The sequence below is a fragment of the Lissotriton vulgaris genome, chromosome 4_1 (genome assembly GCF_964263255.1).
Source record: "Lissotriton vulgaris chromosome 4_1, aLisVul1.2, whole genome shotgun sequence".
Classification (NCBI taxonomy): Eukaryota; Metazoa; Chordata; class Amphibia; order Caudata; family Salamandridae; genus Lissotriton; species Lissotriton vulgaris.
Window position 1 is genome coordinate 378,224,891 of NC_141691.1, and position 22,200 is coordinate 378,247,090.

A 22,200-nucleotide genomic window follows, 5' to 3' on the forward strand; every position below is an offset into this window, starting at 1 on the left:
TTCTTAAGATGCGCATCCTATACAGCTACCACCTGTGGACCCTGATCCCCCAATAACTTCCAGAAGTGCTGCCTTTTGTTAGCGGAGTTGAGGCCCCTAACATTCCAAGACATTAATTTAACCCCCATTCACCCCTTCGGCCTGCCATGTGTTTAAGCAGGGATTCCCCCCCCCCTCGATAGCCCCTAATTTGTTTGTGTTGTGCATCCTAGGTAAAACACGAATCAACGAAGTTAAACAAACAAAAACCATGGACTGATCGATAATCTGCAAGTTCTGACAGACATCAACTTCGAAAGTCTACTGGGACATGGCCACTTCCGCAGCCAGAGCCCGTGAGAATTCTCTGAAAAACATTTTCTCTGGAATGTTCCCACATTGCATCCAGACTATTGAGCGGCAAGTGTCAACTGATGAGCCCTGGATGCGACTCCAGCAGAAAGGAGAGGCTCTCTCCATTGCACCTGACCTCTGTCCTGGAACGACCGTTCACCCCGGGGCTGGCTCCATAGAGTCCTCATACTGTTTGGGCGGACGATCACATCAGCAAATGGACAGAGCAAGCCATAGAAAACTTACGAGTTTAGATGTTTTGGCCTTTACATCATGCCAGCTTCTTGTTTGCCTTTTTAGGCGTTTGCCATTGCCCCGGTGCTCCTCAGCCTGAGTGCTGCTATTGGCGATACTTCTCTATACGTTGACGCTCTCCCCAGGCCAAGGATGGCCGCCACCTCCACCACCTCCGAGGAATGCTGCTGTTTGTTATTGAAAGAAAAGGCAAGACCAAATGGGTAAGTCCACCTATATTTAATATGGCGTTCCCTCAAGGTGTATGCGGTCAGTCGGAATTGTTGCTGTCTCATCAGCGTGGCCTGGGCCACATCCTTAAAAAGTTTGCTGGAGGATCCTTGGTAGTCTACCATCTCTTTGTCTTGCGCTTTGTGGAGCACCAGTTCCTTTACTTTAAAGGAAGCAAATTTCACCAGGATATCTCTCGGGCACTTGATCCTCCTTTGTAGCACCGGTCCCACTTGATGGACACGCTCCAACTGGATATCGTGGTCCCCCTCATCTAGGATATTAGCGAAAAGGCCCACCATGTATGCTTCCAAGTCCGTCCCTTCTCTTCCTTCCTCCAGGCCTCGCACCCTGATGTTTTTGCAGGAACGGTTCTCCAGGTCCTCGCATTTGAGCAGTACCAAGTTCAATGGGGGAAAGAGGGGTTCCGCACCCAGTACAGAGATCTGGGACTAAATCCATCTTGTTTTTGCACTCCACACCACCCCAGTTCAGACATGGCCATATGCAAATCAGCCTTGACCCTGTGCCTCATGGGAACGGTCCAGCCCGAACTGCCAAGCCATGTCTTTACTGGACCATAATCAAGCATCCTAGGACCGGTTTCTGGCTATCAGCCGTCTTCAGCCTGGATAGCTTGACTCCAGTGGTGTGGAGAGTATAGGACTCACGTCTGAGCATACCCATCCCACTCGGGGTGACAAATGCAAAAACAACAGTTGATGGACAGAATGCAGAACAATGTCATACATTCACCCCAGTACAGAGATCTAGGCCTAAATCCATTGTTTTTTTGCACTCCACACCACCCCAGTTCAGACATGGCCATATGCAAATAAGCCTTTACCCTGTGCCTCATGGGAACAGTCCAGCCCGAACTGCCAAGCCATGTCTTTACTGGACCGGAATCAAGCATCATAGGACCGGTTTCTGGCTATCAGCCGTCTTCAGCCAGGATAGCGTGACTCCAGTGGTGTGGAGAGTATAGGACTCACGTCTGAGCATACCCATCCCACTCGGGGTGACAAATGCAAAAACAACAGTTGATGGACAGAATGCAGAACAATGTCATACATTCACCCCAGTACAGAGATCTAGGCCTAAATCCATTGTTTTTTTGCACTCCACACCACCCCAGTTCAGACATGGCCATATGCAAATAAGCCTTTACCCTGTGCCTCATGGGAACAGTCCAGCCCGAACTGCCAAACCATGTCTTTACTTGACCAGAATCAAGCATCCTAGGACCGGTTTCCGGCTATCAGCCGTCTTCAGCCAGGATAGCTTGACTCCAGTGGTGTGGAGAGCATGGGACTCACGTCTGAGCATACCCATCCCACTCAGGGTGACAAATGCAAAAACAACAGTTGATGGACAGAATGCAGAACAATGTCATACATTCACCCCAGTACAGAGATCTGGGCCTAAATCCATCGTTTTTTTGCACTCCACACCACCCGAGGTAGAAACCGGTCCTAGGATGCTTGATTCCGGTCCAGAAAAGACATGGCTTGTCTGAACTGGGGTGGTATGGAGTGCAAAAAAAGATGGATTTGGGAGCATCCAGAGATTGCTGGTACAGCTAAAAGGTTAGTGCAGTCCTGTTTGATCTCTTGGCAGTAAAATCCTGGAAAAGGGACACAGGCTCCTACAGGAGGGTTTGCCACACCAACTGCTCCTTTTGAAGTTGTGCAGATGGAATACATCCAACTTGAATGCTGTAACAACTTAAAGTATGTTCTAGTCGTGGTATGTGCCTTCAGTAAATGGATAGAGGCGTACCCTACAAAGGATAATACAGCTCTCACCACAGCAAAAGTGCTTTTAAAGGAGTTATTCCCAAGATATGGTGTTTGTAAACTGTTGTGGAGTGATAACGGACCTCATTTTATTGGGCAAGTTGTTGAGCATGTCCTGAAAGGATTAGGGATCAAACAGAAATTCTATGCAGTCTTCCACCCACAATCAGCAGGATTAGAGGAGAGGTATAATGCTACTTTGAAACTGAAATTAGCAAAAATACTGGCTTCCACGTCTTTGAAATGGCCTGATGCACTAGCCTTGGCATTGTTGTCCATAAGATCGGTGCCACATTCACGATCTGGTCTTACTCCATAGGAAGTGGTATTTGGGAGACCGATGAACATTTGGGAAGTTCCTAAACCACGCCCCATACATGATGTACCTTGTGTTCTGATGAATGATTACTTGGCACAGTTAACTGACAGTTTGATCTCTATCCATCAACAGGTTCGAGTAGCTTTTCCTGACAGATCTGTTGGTGAGGCCCACGAACTCCGTCCTGGCGACCACATGATGGTCACGTTTTTAGAGAGGTCGAACAGCTTGGAGCCGAGGTGGCGAGGACCGGAGCAAGTGCTCCTAGCAACAAGGACAGCGGTTTGAGTGATGAACAGGAAGAACTGGGTCTATAGCACTCACTGTAAGTGAGTGTCGCCTACCTTGGTCGAACCTGCTGTGCTGACCGACCGTCGAGAGATTCTGGAAACGGAGAAAGGCCACACTATTTCACCTGACAAATCTGAGGAAGTCTTCCAGGATCACACGATCCCTGTAGTATCCTGATACCAACTGAGTCCAAGGAAAGAATCTGCAGTGTTGAAAAAGACGGGTTGAGCAACCGTCCTAGGTTGGTGAAACGGCGTGCCGATGTGGCAAGGGGGGAGGATCTGTCCTGCGTAGTGACACCAGTCTTGACCCTCGGTGAGGAAATCAATGGCTGCCCAGGGCAAAGAGCTCCAACAATTGTTTCAACGACGAAGTGATCATGTCTACAGGGAGATCAACTGTTTCTAAGATCTGTAATAAAAATACCAGTTGTGCTGTAGGATTTGTTGTTGCTATGGTGACTATAGCAATGATAACCCTGTTTGTTGAGAAAGTGGCTTCTTTTCGACAGCTTTAGATGGCCACTACTCCAGTACCAGTTGAGCATCATTACTTTACGCTTCCTTACCATGAGCAAAAGCATTGACAATCCTACCTAAATAATAACTTTATTCAGATGTTGCATCACACTCACAATGCCACAAATACTACCAACTGTTGGGAGTGTGGGATGATACCTGCTCACCAGAAGAAAGGAGGAACACCTTTTATTCCACTTCCTTTCTCTCATAATATTTCTTGCCAAGCTTGGTTTGCACTTTTAATTGCTTCTAGAAAGGGGGCAGTTGGAAGTGTTACTTATCATCTCAATAAAGTGTGTCATCCAGATGAAGATGGTAATCCACGAGCTGAAGGAACTAAATCGGAATGGGAGGAGTATCGACCTGAGAATATTTCTACGCCATATGTTTTTCCAAATATGAGAACTATTAAGAACAATGGACCTTTTGTGATTTCTGTGACCAGAGCTAAAGCAGACTTATGTATAGGAAGTGTTGGGAGAATTCCAGTGGGGAGAGGTGAATGTACTGTGGTTTTGACTATTGAATATGCCAATAACAGCAGCTTCATATCCTCACATAATACATACTTTGTCTGCTGTAACAAGGGATATCACCTACCTGTTGGATGGTCAGGAGTATGCTATGTGTCCTTTTTGTTGCCCCCTAAGTTTCTGGCACCTGCATCGTATCACAGAGACTTTAGGCTATACAATGATATCTCTAAGAACAGATACAAAAGGACAATAAGTGCAGATGAGGTTGACCAAACTGACACCACTTTGCAACAATAGGTCGACTTTAATTTGGGCTTGTTCTTCTTTGTGGGTGCTGCATTTAAAAGTAGAAAGATAAGACGATTGACTTGTGTTGTAGAAGCTGTTACAAATCAGACAGCTATGGCACTTGGGAACATTACGAAAGAGCTACAAATTGCAAGGATTGTAGCACTTCAAAATCGTATGGTTCTTGACGTGGTTCTAGCTGATCGAGGTGGTGCATGTCGCTTCATCGGCAGTAGCTGTTGTGTCTACATTCCTGACCACTCACCTTCAGTGTTTGATGCAATCTCTAAACAGCATAAGATCGCTGCTGAAATTCATCCAGAGACTGGCACCTGGACTTTTACTAGCTGGATTTGGACACGTTTTGCCACTTAGGGCTGGAAGCTACTGAACATCCTATGTGTAATACTCATGATACTATTTACATGTTGTGTATGTGTACAATGTGGTCCAATGCTCTGCTCCATCTGTATTTCTGCCTGTACACCTGCCAAGCGAAATGTACAGGATATGTACTAGATTACCCCAAATGAACAAATTTCTTCAGCTAATGCTAAAAGGGTTGTCTGTTGTAATTTGGCAGCGATCAGGGTTAGCATTTAGCTGAAGCCATCTTGTATTCAGCAGTCATCTTGTCCGCCATGTGCTCACCATGTGCTCTGTCCTACCTTGCTGTTATTTACTCTTGTACTCTGCTTAGAGACAGACTATATTTAGGCTCTGCCACTCTGCACATGCGCAGACAAGACTTTTACTGTCCATACACCTGTCCTCAGTGTGTAACTGTCAGGATGTGTTTACTAGAATTAGCAATTGTTAGCTCCTCCAATTTGTTGACTGTGCATTTCTGTATGACCTTTTATGTATGTAACCCTTCTCTTCTGTACTTGTACTGCCTTCTTTCAAGCCCCTGTGTGGGTATAAAAGGGCCATGCTCCTTCTGTTCAGTGTGCTACTTCATACACTACCGAAGGGTGTTGTGTGAATGTAGTTCCACCTCATGAGGTTAATAAAACTTTGTTTTATATTCCAGTTTCCAGGCCAACTTCTATCCTATTGGTCTGAGGACCTTGTGCAGAGAAGGGCGAACCCCTAGCACTGGTAGGCCCAGCTGAGGCCCACCACCACCTGCTACTTTCCACAGAAACCATTAGGAAATACTTTGATGCGGGACAGACTGCAGCCTTAATTCTTCTTGATTTAAGTGCCGCTTTTGATATTGTTGCCGACCATACTCTGCTGCACTGGTTGAGGAAAGGTGGTGTGTCTGGTAGTGCTGTGCGCTGGATGGAATCTTTCTTGTCGGAGCGTAGCTTTCAGGTGTCGCAGGGCTCTTTTTATTCCAAAGTTGTCAAACTTAAACAGGGGGTGCCTCAGGGATCCACCCTGAGCCCGACCCTGTTCAATCTCTATGTCTCTCCTTTAGCTGAGATTTCAGAAAAATGTGGAATTATGGTTGTGTCCTATGCCGAAGACACTCAACTGGTGCTTTCCCTTACACAGGCCCAGGACACGGCAGCTTCCAACTTCGTGGCGTGCATGCAAGAACTTGCACTGTGGATGGCCAATAACTGCCTGAAGTTGAATGGCAATAAGACAGAGGTGCTTGTGATAGGGAAAGCTAGGTTAGTGTGGTCATCAGCATGGTGGCCCTAGAGTCTGGAGCCCACCCCCACGCCCTGCGCTCAGGCTAAGAACCTTGGGGTATGGCTGGATACCAAGCTCTCCTTTGGCATCATGCCAGGCGGGTGGCAGGCGCCTGTTTTGGAGTTCCTGCGGGGCCTCCGGAAATCCTTGGATGTATTGCCTACCGCAGCCAGGAAGACCATGGTGCATACCCTGGTGACCCTCCACTGGTTGCCGATTAGGGAGGGAGTCCGGTTCAAGGCGCTGTGCTTCTGCCACCGGATCATTCAAAGGACGGGCCCCTCCTATTGTTTGATCTAAATACTCTATATTCTCTAATTCGGCAACTTAGATCAAGGGTCTGGTGTGTTTTCCCTCCATGAAGAGAGCAAGGATTGGTGGCCATTCATTCCGCTTTTTGGCCGCACTGCAATGGAACAAACTCCCTCTGAGCCTCCGGTTGGAGGGTTCTGAGGTCACTTTCTGGAAAAAACTGAAAACATATCTTTTTCCAGCTGTATAGCCTTTTCTCTAGGATAGGTTTTAGCTGCAGAGGGCAGTTTGCAACGCAGCGCGGGGAAACACTGGCCTAGTGTAACCAGGCGCTTTATAAATATGAATTTATATATATATATTTTTTCTTTTTTCTATTATGGTACTATTATTGACAAAAATATTGTTGTTTGTATCATTTTCAATAACTTGTAAATAATATTGTTTTTAAAAAATTAACAATGTGTTTTAGTTCACATATTTATTTTATCTGCTATTGTTTGTATACTTTTAAAATATATATTTTTTAATAGATTGTTATTTATACATTTTATATTAATTACTGATCCTAATTCATTCTGTTGGTTGCTAGGGTTTTCGGGGTATAGGGTATAGGGTGAGACAATTATTTAATTGATTATTAATTATGTCATTTTGTGACACAATTATGTTTTAAGTTATACATTAGGTACGAGCTGTTGGACTTTAAGGAGTTTGGGGTGGGAAGTTAATTAGGTAATAATTATTTTAAAAAACGAATTATTGATTTAATAATAATCATTCAATTGATTATTAATTATGTAAATAGTGTACTTAAATATTTTAGTCATATTTTGGATACGAGCTGCTGCGATTTAAAAATGGTCCAGGATCTTGAGACTCGTGAAATGTAGTTAGAGCTAGAGTTCTGCAATACTCCCGACTGTTTCGTTTCATTTCAGCCATGTGAAAGCAGTTAGAATATCGTCTTGCTCATCTTGCTGCCGGTTTGAATGAGAGGAGCAAGATGATTTTCTAACTGCTTTCACATGGCTGAAATGAAAGGAAATAGTCAGGAGTTTTGCAGAAGAAATTCATGGCAACGCGCCCGCGAGCTCTAACTACAATTCACGAGTCTCAAGATCCTAGACAGTTTTTAAATCATTATCAAGAGCTTCCACACACCCATAAAATGTAAGCCTCTATTAATACTATGAATTGAAGAACAGATAATGGACATCTGTGTGCAACACAATTGAGAGCCAAAACAAATCCAAGTCTTAGTCCTGAAGAGAATCCCGGAAGTGTTGGGGATTAGAAATGCGTTGGCTGTTGAGTGTGGGGGAAGGTAAAATAGGATGTGCCACGAGGGGACTGAATAGAAATGATTTCCCCCTCTTTCTAGGTTGTCAACACACTTAAGTAAGATATCTATCCCCACCCTCCCACAGGCAGGACAGTAGACATGTGTCTTCGAATGAGCAATTGTCCGCCTTGTGTCTTCAGTGCTTATGCAGGACTTGTTTAATTTCAGGCTGTCACACATAATTTATCGATGTTGGTCTTGTGATTATTGGTTTGCTGTATATATTTTTGTCACAAATAACGTTTGGTATTATGTATGTGTTGTATATATTGTCTCACAAAATAAATGGTTCTAAATCACCCATACAAATGTGTTGCAATTGTGTGATTTACTAATGTGGTGTTTTCTTTTGAAAGACATGTCTTGTTGAGTTATCAAAACTAAGCAAAAGAAATGCTCAAAAAACCTAAAAATTAGTGGTCTTAGGTTTATCGCAAATATTTTAAAAAATCTCCCTTGTAAAGTTACATTTTATTTGGGGAAATGCCCTCACTGAAGTCAATCACTTTGCACAAAAAAACAGAAACAGAAAAAATGAATTACAAATATTCTATTATACTTGTGGAAATGAGCTGTGTGAAATCTGTAGCTGTTTCCCAACAAAAGTGGACTGTAGACCAGTGTGGGATTTCACAAGGAAGTGTAAATAATCAATGTGGTTGTAAGTACGTAATGTTTAGGTTTTGGCTGCTAATCTCTGTTTAACAAAAGACAGTGAGGCATATAATGATGAAAGGGCTTCCGAGGAGCCAGCCAAACTAATTGTTTGAGGGCATGTATCTGTTGTGCCTGCAACAGCAGTGTGAGAAGCTGTGAAGTATGCCCATTGCGGTAACAGAAAAGTTTAGCAGAAACCAAAAACCAATAAAGTTATGCAAATCCCTTTAGGAAAGTTGGTATCTGTTGTGGCTGCAACAGTATTTAAGAAGTCATGGGAGAAGAGGCGGAGGACATGGTGCCACGCTTTACACGCCCGTGTTGGTAGTATGAAAGCGGGCGTCATGCTGAAACAAAGAGTATGCTGCAGCACAGCGCCCACTTTCATATTATCAACACGGGCGCCACACTTTAATCGTTCTTGTTGATGGTATGAAAGCAGGATCCCTGCTGTGAGAAGATGAATAATATTAAGCAGGGTAGGCCACCATTGTTAAAACCAAAGCACAGCGTGCCGGCTGCTTTAAAAAAAATATGGTAGGGTGCATGTGCAGAGTTAACGGCGTGGTCGCCATTGTTGAAGTAAAAACACTAGATAAGATAAATCCAGGTGTGCTGTGCTGCTAAAAAAGCAGCTGAAGCATCGCACGTCGGGGCCTGCACACAAAGAAACTCATTAAAGAAAAGAGTGCTCACAGAATTAAAATCACGTACCGTGTAACAGTCGAAGTAATGGGGCCAGCCACCATGGGAGGTTACAATTGAAGACAAGGCAGTACTAAGGAGCGACTAACAAGCCTATGAACCAATCAGAAAGTGCATTTGCGAAGAACAACGGCACAAGCCAATGACAAATATGGGCAGAGAGTGGGGGAGGTTTCTCCATAGTAAAGGGCAACAAGTCTCGCAGAGCAGTGCATGCGCGCTGACTCAGGCTCGACCTAAAAGAGACGAACACACCTAGTCAAGGGGGAGTAGGAATCTGGTGTGTTGAATCGACACAGTAGAGACCAGTGTAGCCAGTAGCCTTTCAGCAATTCACCGCTGTCTAGGGTGACCAGGCGTCCCTGATTTACTGGGGCAGTCCTGGGTTTTCACCAGCTACTCCGGCAGATTTTAAGAAAGTTTGCGCATGTCCCAGTTTTTCAAGTGGGAAGTTACTTTTTCAGTTTTCCAAAGCAGGGATAGTTAGCAGCTGCTAAAAGAGAGTAATTTAATTAACAGGCATGCTACTGGCTTTAAAAATTGCATTTTATTTATGTTCTTACTGCCTCTTCTGTAATTCCCTGAGGCGTGCTGTCATTCATTGCTCTCGGTTGATTCAAAATTGCACTCCTTCTTCTATTTTTGTGAACTTTCCCGGTTTTTACCTTTAAAGTTCTAGTCACCCTAATACTGTCTTATTCACATTGTCCAGCAGGAGAATGTCCCTCAGGGACACCGCACAAGGGCCTAGAGACTGCTCCCTGTAAACAGAAGCAAATAGGCAAAGCAAGTGAGGACTCGTGCAGCTTCATGGACCATCACGCTGCCAGGCCTGCTATATTGAATCTCCCCTAAAATCTGAAGCCATTCAACCTATGGCTCCATCACCTCAATTCTGATATCAGGGGTCTTTCTCATGCCAGGTCTTGGGGGCAGCCCCCATTCGCTAGATGCCCATCAAAGTCCAGGGGGCTCCTCAAGTTTCGAATCACATTGTGTCTCAGCGCCTGGCTGCCAACTCAGGCAGTGCAGTCACCAGCTTTGAGGCTGCTCATGGCTGCCTAGGTCATGCCCCTGTGATCAAACATATTACAGTTCCCACTGGGGACTCTGCACTACTATGTGAGGCTCAGCGCTGTAGGGCCCTCTCCACACAATCTCCTATTGACTCCACAGCCAGCCACCCACCAGCCCTACCTACTCGCCTCTGAATGTCATATCCCTGTCTCAAGCCTGGGGTTGGGAGCCACCAGCAAATACTATTGAAGAAATGCTGGTCATGGCATGGGGAGCTCCAGGAGACTCTGGGCATGCTGTGTCTCAGCATCAGGGGCCAACCGCCATCCTGCTCATTCCCCAGTGATCAGCACTGCTGGTCTTCCAGTGGCACAGCCACCGGCTTTTGTCCACTTTCAGTAGCCTGACTCATGCCCTTTTGGTCGGGCCTGTCTCCATCCATGTTGGGGCATCTTAGACTGCAGAAGTAGCACAGGATGCCAGTACATGTGATTGGGGCTACTGGAGACTCCTCTTAGAGTGTGCAGCCTGTCAACTTGCTTAGCAATGCCCCCATGCTCTTGTATACTTACTGTTTTGTTTGCCATGGCTTTGCTGCTATGAATGAGAATTTCATGTCTGTAAAGCATTTCTTTTTTATGGAGTTGTTCATGAGGAGCATTGTGCAAGTATTTTTTAAACTTCAGCTGTAAGTACGATGGTCCTTTTCCTTGGGAAGCTCTATGAATGATGCAGAGTGCCTAGCTATCTGTAACCAATGAAGTACTGTAGCCAATGAAGTGCTTGCAAGACTGGTGGTATGTGTTCTTTGGGTGTAGGCAGAGGATACGCCTTGCAGCAGTATCCTGTAATTTCTTTAATTTCAATATAGGGAGGCACAGGGCCATATGAGGATGTCGGTATATTCTGCCTTAGTGTTCAAAAGGTCAGGGATCCAAGGTATTTAAATGTGCGTCACAGTGTTTTTATTGTATTTAAGATGTTCTTAGTGACTTTGTTGTAAGAACAATTGATGGACAGAAGGCTGAACAATGTCAAACATTCACCCCCAGTACGGAAATCAGGGCCTAAATCCATTGTTTGTTTGCTCACCATGCCATTACGGTTTGAACCCAGCCATATGCAAATCAGTCCTGACCCTGCTCCCCATGGGAACAGTCCAGCTGAACAGCCAGGCCAGGTCCTTCCTGGATGGGAAACAAGAATTCTGGGACTGTTTTTTGGGTATCATCCGTGTCATCCCTCATCAGCCAGGCTAGCTTGATTCCAGTGGCCTAGTGAGCGACTTTGTTGACATGTGACGTCAGGGACAAGTCCGCATCCATAGTTACCCTGAGGTTATTCATTTCTCATGATGGGGCTGATGGACCGCATGGTCACAGGGTGGTGTTTATCTCACTGTCCACATTTCATGATCTCAGTTTTTGTGCTATTTAGTTTTAGGTGGTTATTAATCATTCACATGGCTAAGGGGGTGTGGGTAATCATAAAGTGTTGACATGTAGTGGTTTACCAGACTGCCCATTTTACAATTGTTTGATTATCAGCATAGTTGTACTATATCAGGGTGTAGAATTTGATCAGATCCAACAGTGGGTTTAGGCAGATATTAAAAAGATTATGAGGGATTATGGATGCATGTGGTCTTATCAGTGCAGGCTGCAAGATTAAGGATGTCAGGAACACCAGGCCATGTCTGTCTCTGAGGTAGGAAGTAATCCTTTTCCGAATGTTGTCATGTATTCCTTGATGTTACAGTGAAACTTAGAATGTCACCAATAAGTCCATTAGTAGAAATCCTGCCATGACATTTTTGTCAATCATAAGTTAAAGGTCATCCCATGTGAGTTTTATAGCTGATTCTGCTTGTAGGAAAGTGCCCCTTTTTGTCATGGTCCTCCCAACTTTTTGCTCTCCAACACTGATATTTTTGACTGAGAGTGCACTGGAACCCTGCTACCGAAGCCCTAGTTCCAATGCTCTTGCCCTAAAATAAGGTAAAAGATGAAAATTGTGATACAATTGGCATATATTGTGTAAGTCCATAGAAAATGCACCCCTGGTGACTAGGGCAGGTGTCCCATAGAGGATCCCTTGGGCTGCAACATGTACTATGCCACCCTAAGGGCTCCCATACAAATTGCATGCAGAGTGCAATTGCAGGTTATGTGACATGGTGCAAACCATGTTGATAACATGACATGGCACACAAGGCGGTGTGCCATGCCCAAACCACTGCATATGATATAGGCAAGTCTCACCTACAGCAGGCCTTACAGGTCTACAGTAGGGTGCTTTAGGTCCTATGTGAGGACATTTCTATCTGAGCAGATATGCTCCTGTGATGTCTGAGTTACTAGATATTGCAAGTGAACAGGGAAGCCTTGTTAAGATATGTACTGGACACTGGTCATTACGAGTTACCTAGCTACATAATGGCTTCACTGAAACATATGGTGTTTGGTATCACCGACCTCCTCATCTAATCCTCATCTAAAGTAAGGCCAACAGGCCCGGACTGGTCATAGCGGACACCGGGCAATCCCCTGGTGCGCCGCTCGGGTGGGGACCGGTTTTGGGCCCCTGGGGGCCGTTTTTGTTGCAGGCCCGTTTTTGCAGCATAGCTGCAAAATCGGCCCTGCACCAAAATCGTCCGAAAAGCGGCCCCGTTCAAAGAGCTCGGCCGCACTCCCAACCCCCCCGAGCACTTTGCCGGGGCCGGTTTTGTTCACAGTCCGGCTCTGGTGACAGCTAAACGTGGCAGTGGTCGGTGATCTTTTGTGACGGGCAACGGATCATAGAGGGATGAATACAAACACCTCAAATATCCCTGAAGAGTGTATGGCTTATTAGAGAGCAGGAAGCTTGGTTTTTGCTGTCAGCTGTAGGCAAGCAGTGTTGTGCAGGTGGGGTGGGAGTGGGGGGGTAGAGGCAAAGGAAGATTAAAGGAGGGCAATATAATCACTCCTATCTTGTGACTCATGTAGCGATTAAAACCTCTCTTGTCCCTCAGGCCAGTCTCACCGGAGAGAGAGAGGGAGAGCCAAGCGATGGAGAGCTGACAGGGCTTGAGTGGCACCATACCGCTCGTCCTTGGCCAGGACCATTTGCAGATGGAGAGCGGGATGAGGTAGCGAGGGACGGGGAGAGGGACAGAGGAGAGGGAAGAGAAGGACGGGGAGGGGAGGAGAGAGGGACGGGGAGACGGATGAGGGAGAGAGGGACAGGGGAGAGAGGGATGGGAAGGGAGGGTAGGAGAGAGAGAGATAGAGAGAGAGAGAGGGATGGGGGAGGGATGACTGTCTTGCTTCCAAGGTGGCACCACCCCTCTCTGCTAAACTGCTGAAACTGCTGCTGACTGATCGCTGCCACCTTCTCAACGGTGGACAATAAATCAAGCACTTTGTACATGAAAAATAAAGTAATTACCCTACGAATCCAATGGACACTGGAAAATGTGGCACAAATCTGTGTCGGATTTTTTAAAGGCTAGAAAAGGGAGTTAAAGTTAATAACTCTGTGACGTGACAGAGGACTAAATATGCTGGGAGCTGCGCACTGAATCCAGCAGGTCACTCAACTCCTTGTCCGACCCGATACCGACCATTCGTTGCTGCTGGGAGTTCATATCAGCCACTCTGCGAGGACCCTGCACACAGCAACACAGGGACACTTAGGGAGCTCTCAGGCACCGCCTACACACTGTATATAAACACATCCAAAAGGATAGACTGAGGCACCGACGCCCTCATCCCCTCCCGCAGTGCCAGAGGCCTCTGCATGCTGCAACACAGTGGGATACTTACCATTACTGCTATCCTGCGTCTCTCAATCCTTCCTCCTACACCAGACACTTAAATACACCTGCGGACCCCAGCTGCAACCGAACGCAGGGGGGAGCACGCAACGCACCTCATTCCTGCAACTCACTACATTGCCACTGGCAGAGGGGGGTTGACTTATCTTGTATTATTATACACCCACAAACTGCAGCGAACAATAGGGGAGCAGGGAGAGGCAGGCTCCGACCATGGGAGAGACCTGGAGTGCACTGGAGAGAGAGAGGGGGGGGGGAAATAAACCGCAGGCCAGACTCCGCAGAACAAGCGAATGAGGGAGCGTATCTGGTAGTCTGGTAGTGATAAGCGTGGCTCAAATCCACCCGAGTGACTTACCGCACTCACCTATATTAATTATATAGGAAGTCAGCCGGACAGTGGAGAAGAATAAACAAAGTCTTTATTAGGCCAAACAACACTCATATGAGAGGGCCCTGTCCGACCTCACTCCTAGGAGTGCGAACGAGAGGACTGACTCTCTACATCACAGCAATACATTATAATGCAACACAGTCCGTTGGGGTACGCCCCTTCTGGAAAATTACTGAAACCCAGACCAGCGAACAATGCCATCATACAGCAGGCATCTGCACCTGCAAGGGATACATCGCTATCTTTACTCAAGGCCATGGAGCTAGGCTTCAGCGTCTCTGGTGCATGAGAACATTACTGATAAAGAGACTTGTTAGTTTCGGCCACAGTAAGCCGAGAAACGAAAAACTGCTGTCTTAGGGAAATTCTCTATTCCTGCGGGAGGGGCAGATGAGCGAGTGAGGCTCGTGATCACAGAGGAATACACAAAATGGTGGCACACAGGCTAAGCTAAGGAACTAATATGATCACACGTACATTTGAATAATAAAAATAGCAAGCGGAATAATTCAACACAGGTGCATATACGAACTTCATTAGTTAGCCATATGATGCTAACTTACATATCAGAAGGGACAGTTGGGGCATCGAACAGTGAATTCTATCAGACCCTCCTTTTAGCATCATTGGCTAACTGCGGCCACATTTATTTACCAAAAGGTAGTGCCGGCATATCCATTCTAGGGGCAGAACACATTATTTTTTTCTTTCTTTTTAGTCTAAAACATCCTCTGAAATAAACATCAACCAACTTGCATCAGCAGGAATTTCAGTAATCATTGAAGTGGCATATTGACCCGACACCTTCTTTTGTGGACGCAAATTCGTAGCACACATTGAACAGCATGGAGGGAGGCAATAGACACAAAGGCAACATGTCAGTATGACGCTCACCACGCCCACCAAACCCATCAATATTTTCCAACCCCAGGAAGAGAAGGCGCCCCAGAGCCACCCCTGTAGGGACCAGGTCCCGTTATCTTGATGTAGTTCAGTCGCTAATCTATGTAATTTCTGTACTGCCAAGTTAACAGTCGGAGCTGAGTCAGGAATATATACACAGCAGGAGGTCCCGATGACGCGACAGGCCCCGCCCCTATCTGCCAGGATGACGTCAAGCACCATCCTATTTTGAATCGTGAATAATCTCATAGCCTGAATCTCAACGGAAATGTTAGTCGTAATGTCAGCTTCAGTAAGGACTACCTTTTCCATTACCCTGGACAGTCGTCAAATGGCCCTACTGTTAAATATCGGACCCCAGAAAGGTAGCAGGCCCTTAGAAAAATCAGTCCATTGCTGGTACGAGGTGTCAGTCTGGTCAACGTCATCTACCTGGAGCTCCCTCCTTTTACGCTGCTCTTGCGGACCGGGAAATCTACAATGAGTTCTGTGATAGTCAGAAGGGGCCACATATACGGGAGGAATCATATAGGCCAAATAACACACCCCACCCCAACCCTCAGGCAACCATAAGTATCCATTATCTCCACACACAAAAAAGATGCTGGGGGGTGTAACCAAGGAGGGGCTGAGAGGCAAACGTATCAATGCCGTCACGTTACATGAGCTATTACCAACCTTAATGGGACCCCTTCCCTCTATGCAGAAAAATGGCGAGGGGCCCACCACAGCCAGGGGTATCAGAGACTTGACACTGTCATTTCCCTTTGGGGGGTGTCTGTAAGACAGGGAGGAATTCAACTGCAGGAAGCTATCCCTAACTTTGTCAGTATCATTCGGTATCAAAAACCGGCCCAACTTTTTCTCACACGTCTCTATAAATGTCTGATCAAAACGTTCGTCAGTATATATTCGTCCAAGGGAAGAGGGAGGCAAAGGGCGTACTCGCATTGTCATAGTCGACCCCCTATTCTGCAGTCTAGGAGTCAGAAAATCTGGCTGCTGAAAATATTTAACGAGACCTATGAGAGTATACCACCCCACACAACTATTCACAGGAGTCAAAGGAAGTGCTAGGAATCTATCTTTCTTGTAGGCAGCCGAAGGGAGGAGCCCACAGACCCAGCAGTTAGTCAAATTGGTGGTGGCATGTGCATGGTGCAAAGTCTTAATAAAAACATTTTCTTTGTAACCCTTCCTCAACATTCGTTCACCATAATCCACAGTAATCATATTATGTTCAGGAACGGCAGTAGGTGTGGGTGCAAACACATGAACGGGGTAGGCTTTATCCAGGAAAAACAATATACCAAGAGTCACTATAAAAGCAATTAGAACAACAATGATGACCACTATTTTTCCTTTCCGGGAAAGGGCCAACCAAGGGGAATCAGGCACGGGTCTCGGAGGAGCCGCAAAGGGCTGCTCCTCATCAGGGATGGGGCGGCCAAAAGGATACATTTCTCAAAAGCGTTCAAAATATATCAAAAATGTAAAAAGGAAAAACACTTCTACTAAAAAAATAGTCCCAGACAGTCCGCAAAACCGGCCAGAGGGGTTCTTCAACCCTAAAAAGGGATCTTCTCCCTGTGTCCTTCAAAGCCTCACAGGCAGGCTTTTACCGTCCATACCTTATTCCAACGTCGCTTAACACACAGCAATTGAAAACAGGGGAGCACTTAATCCGGGCCCCGCACCACTCTATAGTCTCATAGAACACAATCTTCGGCTAAACACCAGGGCTCTTACAAGTCCATCCCTACCACTAAATCTTCGTACTCAGAAAGTCCACTAAGCCCTTCTTCCAGTGTTTAGTCCATCACATTTGTCACTCCTATTTATTTTCTTCGGGCCGCAGATTATAGCGAGTGCTCCCTGGCACTTCGGGATCAATGAACAAGCCAGGTGTATCTATGGCAGATGCTGGACTCTCTGATGTCTCTTCACTAGTAGCAACGGGAGTAGTAGAGCTCACTGAATTCTCAATTCTGCTTTGCTCTTCTCCAATCAGTGAAGCATCCGAGAAGGGAACATATCTGGGTATTTGCTTCTGTTCCTCGTCAGCAATGCCTTCCTTTACCCATTGATCATAGGGTAGCGGCAGCGGGACCTTCTTCACGTGCGAGGCGTGGGTCCACGCCTTCCTTCCTTCCACCCGAAGCGCTGTACGCGTCGTGAGGAGCACCTGACGCGGCTCCGACCACCTGGGCTCCAGACAGGACTTCCGTTGATATCTTCGGACGACGACCCAATCGCCTGCGTTGATGGAGTGTCCGGGCCCCTCTGGCAACGGCTTCAGGGTGTCTGCTACCTGCTGATGAATAGAACGAAGATCTTTAGTCAAAGCATACAAGTAGTCTGTCAACAAAGGGTACTGAATTTCGGAGAAGCACTTAGGCCTGGGCACTCCCCAGACATTGGCCGGGCGGCCGAATATTACTTCATAAGGGGAGACGCCCGTTTTCGAATTCACTGTTACTCTCGTAGAAAGCAAGGCTAAAGGAAGGGCATCTGGCCAGTGGAGACCTGTACTCTCCTGTATTTTGGCCATTTTCAGTTTGAGCGTTCCATTAAACCGTTCCACAAGTCCCGCTGCCTGAGGGTGTAGGGCCGAGTGGAACTTTTGGGAGATCTGTAAGCCTTTACATATTTGCTTAACTAACTCTGCATTAAAGGACGTACCGTTATCACTCCAGATCACCCTGGGTAATCCAAAGCAAGAAAAATACTCCTTTATCAACATTTTTGCAGTAGAAATGGCCGTGCAGTCTTTGGTTGGAAAAGCCTCCACCCACCTGCTAAAAGCACATACAACCACAAGTACATATTTTAAGTTGTTGACCCTCTCCATCTCAATATAGTCCATCTGAATCACCTCAAAAGGGAAAGAGGGGGGTGCAAAATTTCCAGCTGGGACAGGAGTACCCTTCCCAGGATTGTGCCTCAAACACACCATGCACTGTCGGACCAAATGGGTCGCCACTTTGGAGATATTTTTATCGCTCCACACTGGGTCCAACAATTTGCATATGCCTTTCGCGCTAATATGTGGAGGCCCGTGAGCCATCGTCACTACTGGGAGAACATATGCATTTGGGAGTAACCATCGTCTCTTATCAGTCACATCTGTCCAACATTCATCCGCATCCAATCGCCCCTGCCCATCCTTCCATGCCCTCAATTCATCTTCTGTCACTTTTTCTTGTATATTTTTTACACTCTGTACAGTATCTGAGAACATATTAACATCTGGGACCCATCTAGCCGGTCCTGCCACAAACATCTGTGGTAGTTTTGTCTGAGCAGTCTCTTTTGCAGTTTCGTCTGCAAAGGCATTGCCCCGCCCTACGTCATCCACTATTGTCTTGTGTGCGCTACGCTTTATCACAGCCAACCTTTTGGGTATCGTCAGTGCCGCTAACAGTCGTAGTATCAGTGGGCCGTGTTGTATGCGTTGGCCGTGCGAAGTCAGAAATCCCCGTTCCGCCCAGAGTCGCCCATAATTATGAGCCACGCCAAAGGCGTATTGGCTGTCAGTGTAAATATTCACATCCAGTCCCTCACTCAATTCACATGCTCTCAATAAGGCTATTATCTCGGCAGCTTGGCCGAATTGTAAGGAATCCTAGATGTCTCTACTACTGTCTGCAACGTTGTTATTGCATATGCTGCTGTCGATGTACCATCTGGCAATTTGAAACAAGACCCATCCACATACAGTTCCCCGTCAGGTTCGTCTAAGGGCTTGTCTGTCAGATCCACCCTCCCCTTTGTCTCTTCTTCTGTCCTAAACAGACAGTCATGTATGTCATCGTCCTTTATATCTGTGGGGATAGGTAACAATGTGGCAGGATTCAATGTAGCACACCTTTTGATCGTCACATGGGGTGCAAAGAGAGTCATCTCATAACCGGTAAGACGAGCACTAGTTAAGTGCTGCGTCTGTGTTCTGTTTAGCAAAATGTCCACAGCATGCGGTACCATTACTGTGAGATCTGATCCCAGTACGAGCCCTGCCGATTGTCTTATAGAGACCGCAGCAGCCGCCGTGGCTCTCAGACAACTCGGCAGTGCTCTTGCCACATTGTCAAGCATTGCGGAAAAATAAGCGCAGGGTCTCTGTTTCCCCCCAAAACACTGAGTTAGAACAGACAACGCGCAACCTTCCGCCTCATGTACGTAAAGAACAAAAGGCTTCTGGTAATCAGGTGTTCCAAGAACGGGCGCAGAACATAAAGCATTTTTTAGTAAATCAAACGCTTCTTGACATGCAGGGGTCAAGGGTAGGGGTTCGCGCACTTCTTTGGTAGTCAGATACAATAGGGGTTTCGTTAGTAACGCATAGTTAGGTATCCACTGGCGGCAATACGATGTTATGCCCAGAAACACGCGCACCTCTCGCTGCGTGTTAGGTACCTTCATGTTAGTGATAGCTTTTATGCGCTCTGGCGTCAATCTCCTCCCCACTTTCGAAAGGAGGTGACCGAGGTAGGTTACCTCCGTTCGACAGTATTGAAACTTTGGAAGGGACACTTTATGCCCCCTTTTTGCCAAATGGTGTAGTAATTTGACAGTAGCATCCCGACAACCTTTCTCGTCGTCCGACGCTATCAGGATATCATCCACATACTGCAACATGACGTTGCCAGGTGGAAGTTCCAGTTCATCCAATTGTGCCTTCAGAGCCTGACTGTATATACTCGGACTTTCAGTGTACCCCTGGGGAATTCTCTTAAACCTGAAGCTTCGGCCAGCCAATGAGAATCCGAATAAATAACGGCTGTCCTCGTGGACTGGAATACTGAAGAAAGCATTCTTCAGATCCAGAACAGAGAAATATTTGGCAGAAGGGGGAATCATCGTCAATATCGTAGTGATATCCGAGACCACCGGGTATTGTGGCTCCACTACTCTATTCACGTGACGCAAATCAATCACGAACCTATATACATCAGGAGTGTTATCTGTAGCATCGGGTGATCGTCTTTTAAGGATAGGTAGAATAGGGCTGTTACATATGTTCGAATCCGTCTCTTCCACTACACCAGACCGAATCAAATCTTGTATTATTTGTAACAGGGCCTTTTCTCCCTCCCTAGGAATCCTGTACTGTGGAACCCGGGGCAATTTCGCTCCCACCTTTACTCTTATTGTCACCGGGGCTATATCCATTTTGCCTACATCTGTGTCATTTACAGCCCAGAGACAGTCGGGTATTCCTTGGAATTCAGGTGGTAATGGGTCATCTTTGGAAAAACACTGTAGTGGGCGAGCGACATTTGGGCCTAACGTAAGATACACACCATCCGGGGAACAATAGATAGTGGCGTGCAACCTCTTCAAAAGATCTAAGCCCAACAAATTTTCTCCACAATTCGAAGTCAATAGGAACGGTGAATCAACAGTAAAAGGACCAATCGTTAACGTGAGGGGTTTAGAAATGGGGCTAATCACCGGGGTACCTGCAAAACCCACAGAGATGTTATTCTTGCCAGACAGAGCCGCCCCTGGGACCCGAGAATAAGCCACTGAACTTTTCATTGCACCCGTATCCACTAGAAATTTTTGTTGAGACCCCAATAAGTCTGCCTCGACATAGGGTCCCCTTTGATCAACTTCCACAGGCACTGGTCCCTCGCTCTATCCTACGCTGTCCTAGTTGTGGGAGAACCCTGTCAGATCGTCTACTGAGTAATCATCATTGTAGTACTGACCGCCGCCCCTCTGCAACTGTTGTCTGTCCGCACTGTTGTCAAAGTAATTGCCTCCCGGTCTCCCGCCTCCTTCTGACCGTGCGGCCTGTCTCCCATAATCACCACTACCTCTTCCTCGTCCTCGCCCTGGACCGGCATTCGACTGAAGCAGTGGGCAATCCCTCCACCAATGCCCCTCTTGCTTGCACTTCGCGCACTGATTCGGTCCCAGCCTTTCCCTACTCTCACCTCTCCCAAAGCCGCCACCACGACTCGGTGCCGCACCTCTTCCTCTGCCCCTAGCTACTTGCTGCAACAAAACCCTAGTCTTCAAATCCTTAGCCTTCTTTTCCTGCTTATCCTTACTCTCATTTTCTCTGTGCTCATAATACTGTGCCATGCTGAGGATACCTGAAGGAGAGGACATTGTCCACGTGCTCTCCGACGCTTGCAATCTCGCTGAAATTTCGGGCAATAAGTTCATGACAAACCTATTGACAAAAAGCCGCAACCCTCCATCCTGTGACACATCTTGCCCACTAAAATCCATAAACGTTTCTTCAAACCTTGTAAAGAAGTCCGAGACTGCCTCATCCTTTTTCTGCTTACAAGCCGTCAACTTGTCCCAATCTACCTTCTTCGGGGGAATGAGAGAATGCATGTATTTTATTATGCGCCCCGGCAAGGCCAAAATCTCAGCTTTCGGCTTTTCTCCTGGCTTACGTTCCTTATCCCAGTCCTGTAATTCCTGCCACGTACCTCCTAACTCTTCCGAATGGTCGGTACCCTTTACCTGCCGCCACACATCGACTGGGACCAAAAGCCCAAAAAACAATTCAACATCTGCCAAAGTCATTACAGTGGAAGACGCAGCTTCCGTTAGCTCTTTGTAGTAGGCAGTCGGATTCTTCCTAGATTCTGGGAGCTGAGCCTTCAATGATAATACCTCACTTCTCTTCCATGGCGTATACACCCATTGTTCCTGGAAGTGTGCATCTATCCTATTCCTAGTGACAGCCTTCGTAACTGGATCTACCATTTCTGGGATCTCGGGATGAAAAATAGGGTGCACTTCACGCATTGGATGTATGCTTGGAAAATGGGGCATACCTGCAGCAGGCAGTTCATTTCTATACTGTAGTAGAGCCTTTAAACTACACATCACCTCCTTCACCCCAGTATTCGTTCTGAAAGCTCCACTCTATATGTCTCGCAAAGTCGCCGGAGCCACACCTCCATACCCCTGTTCCCATAGCTGTATCAATACATTCGACATAT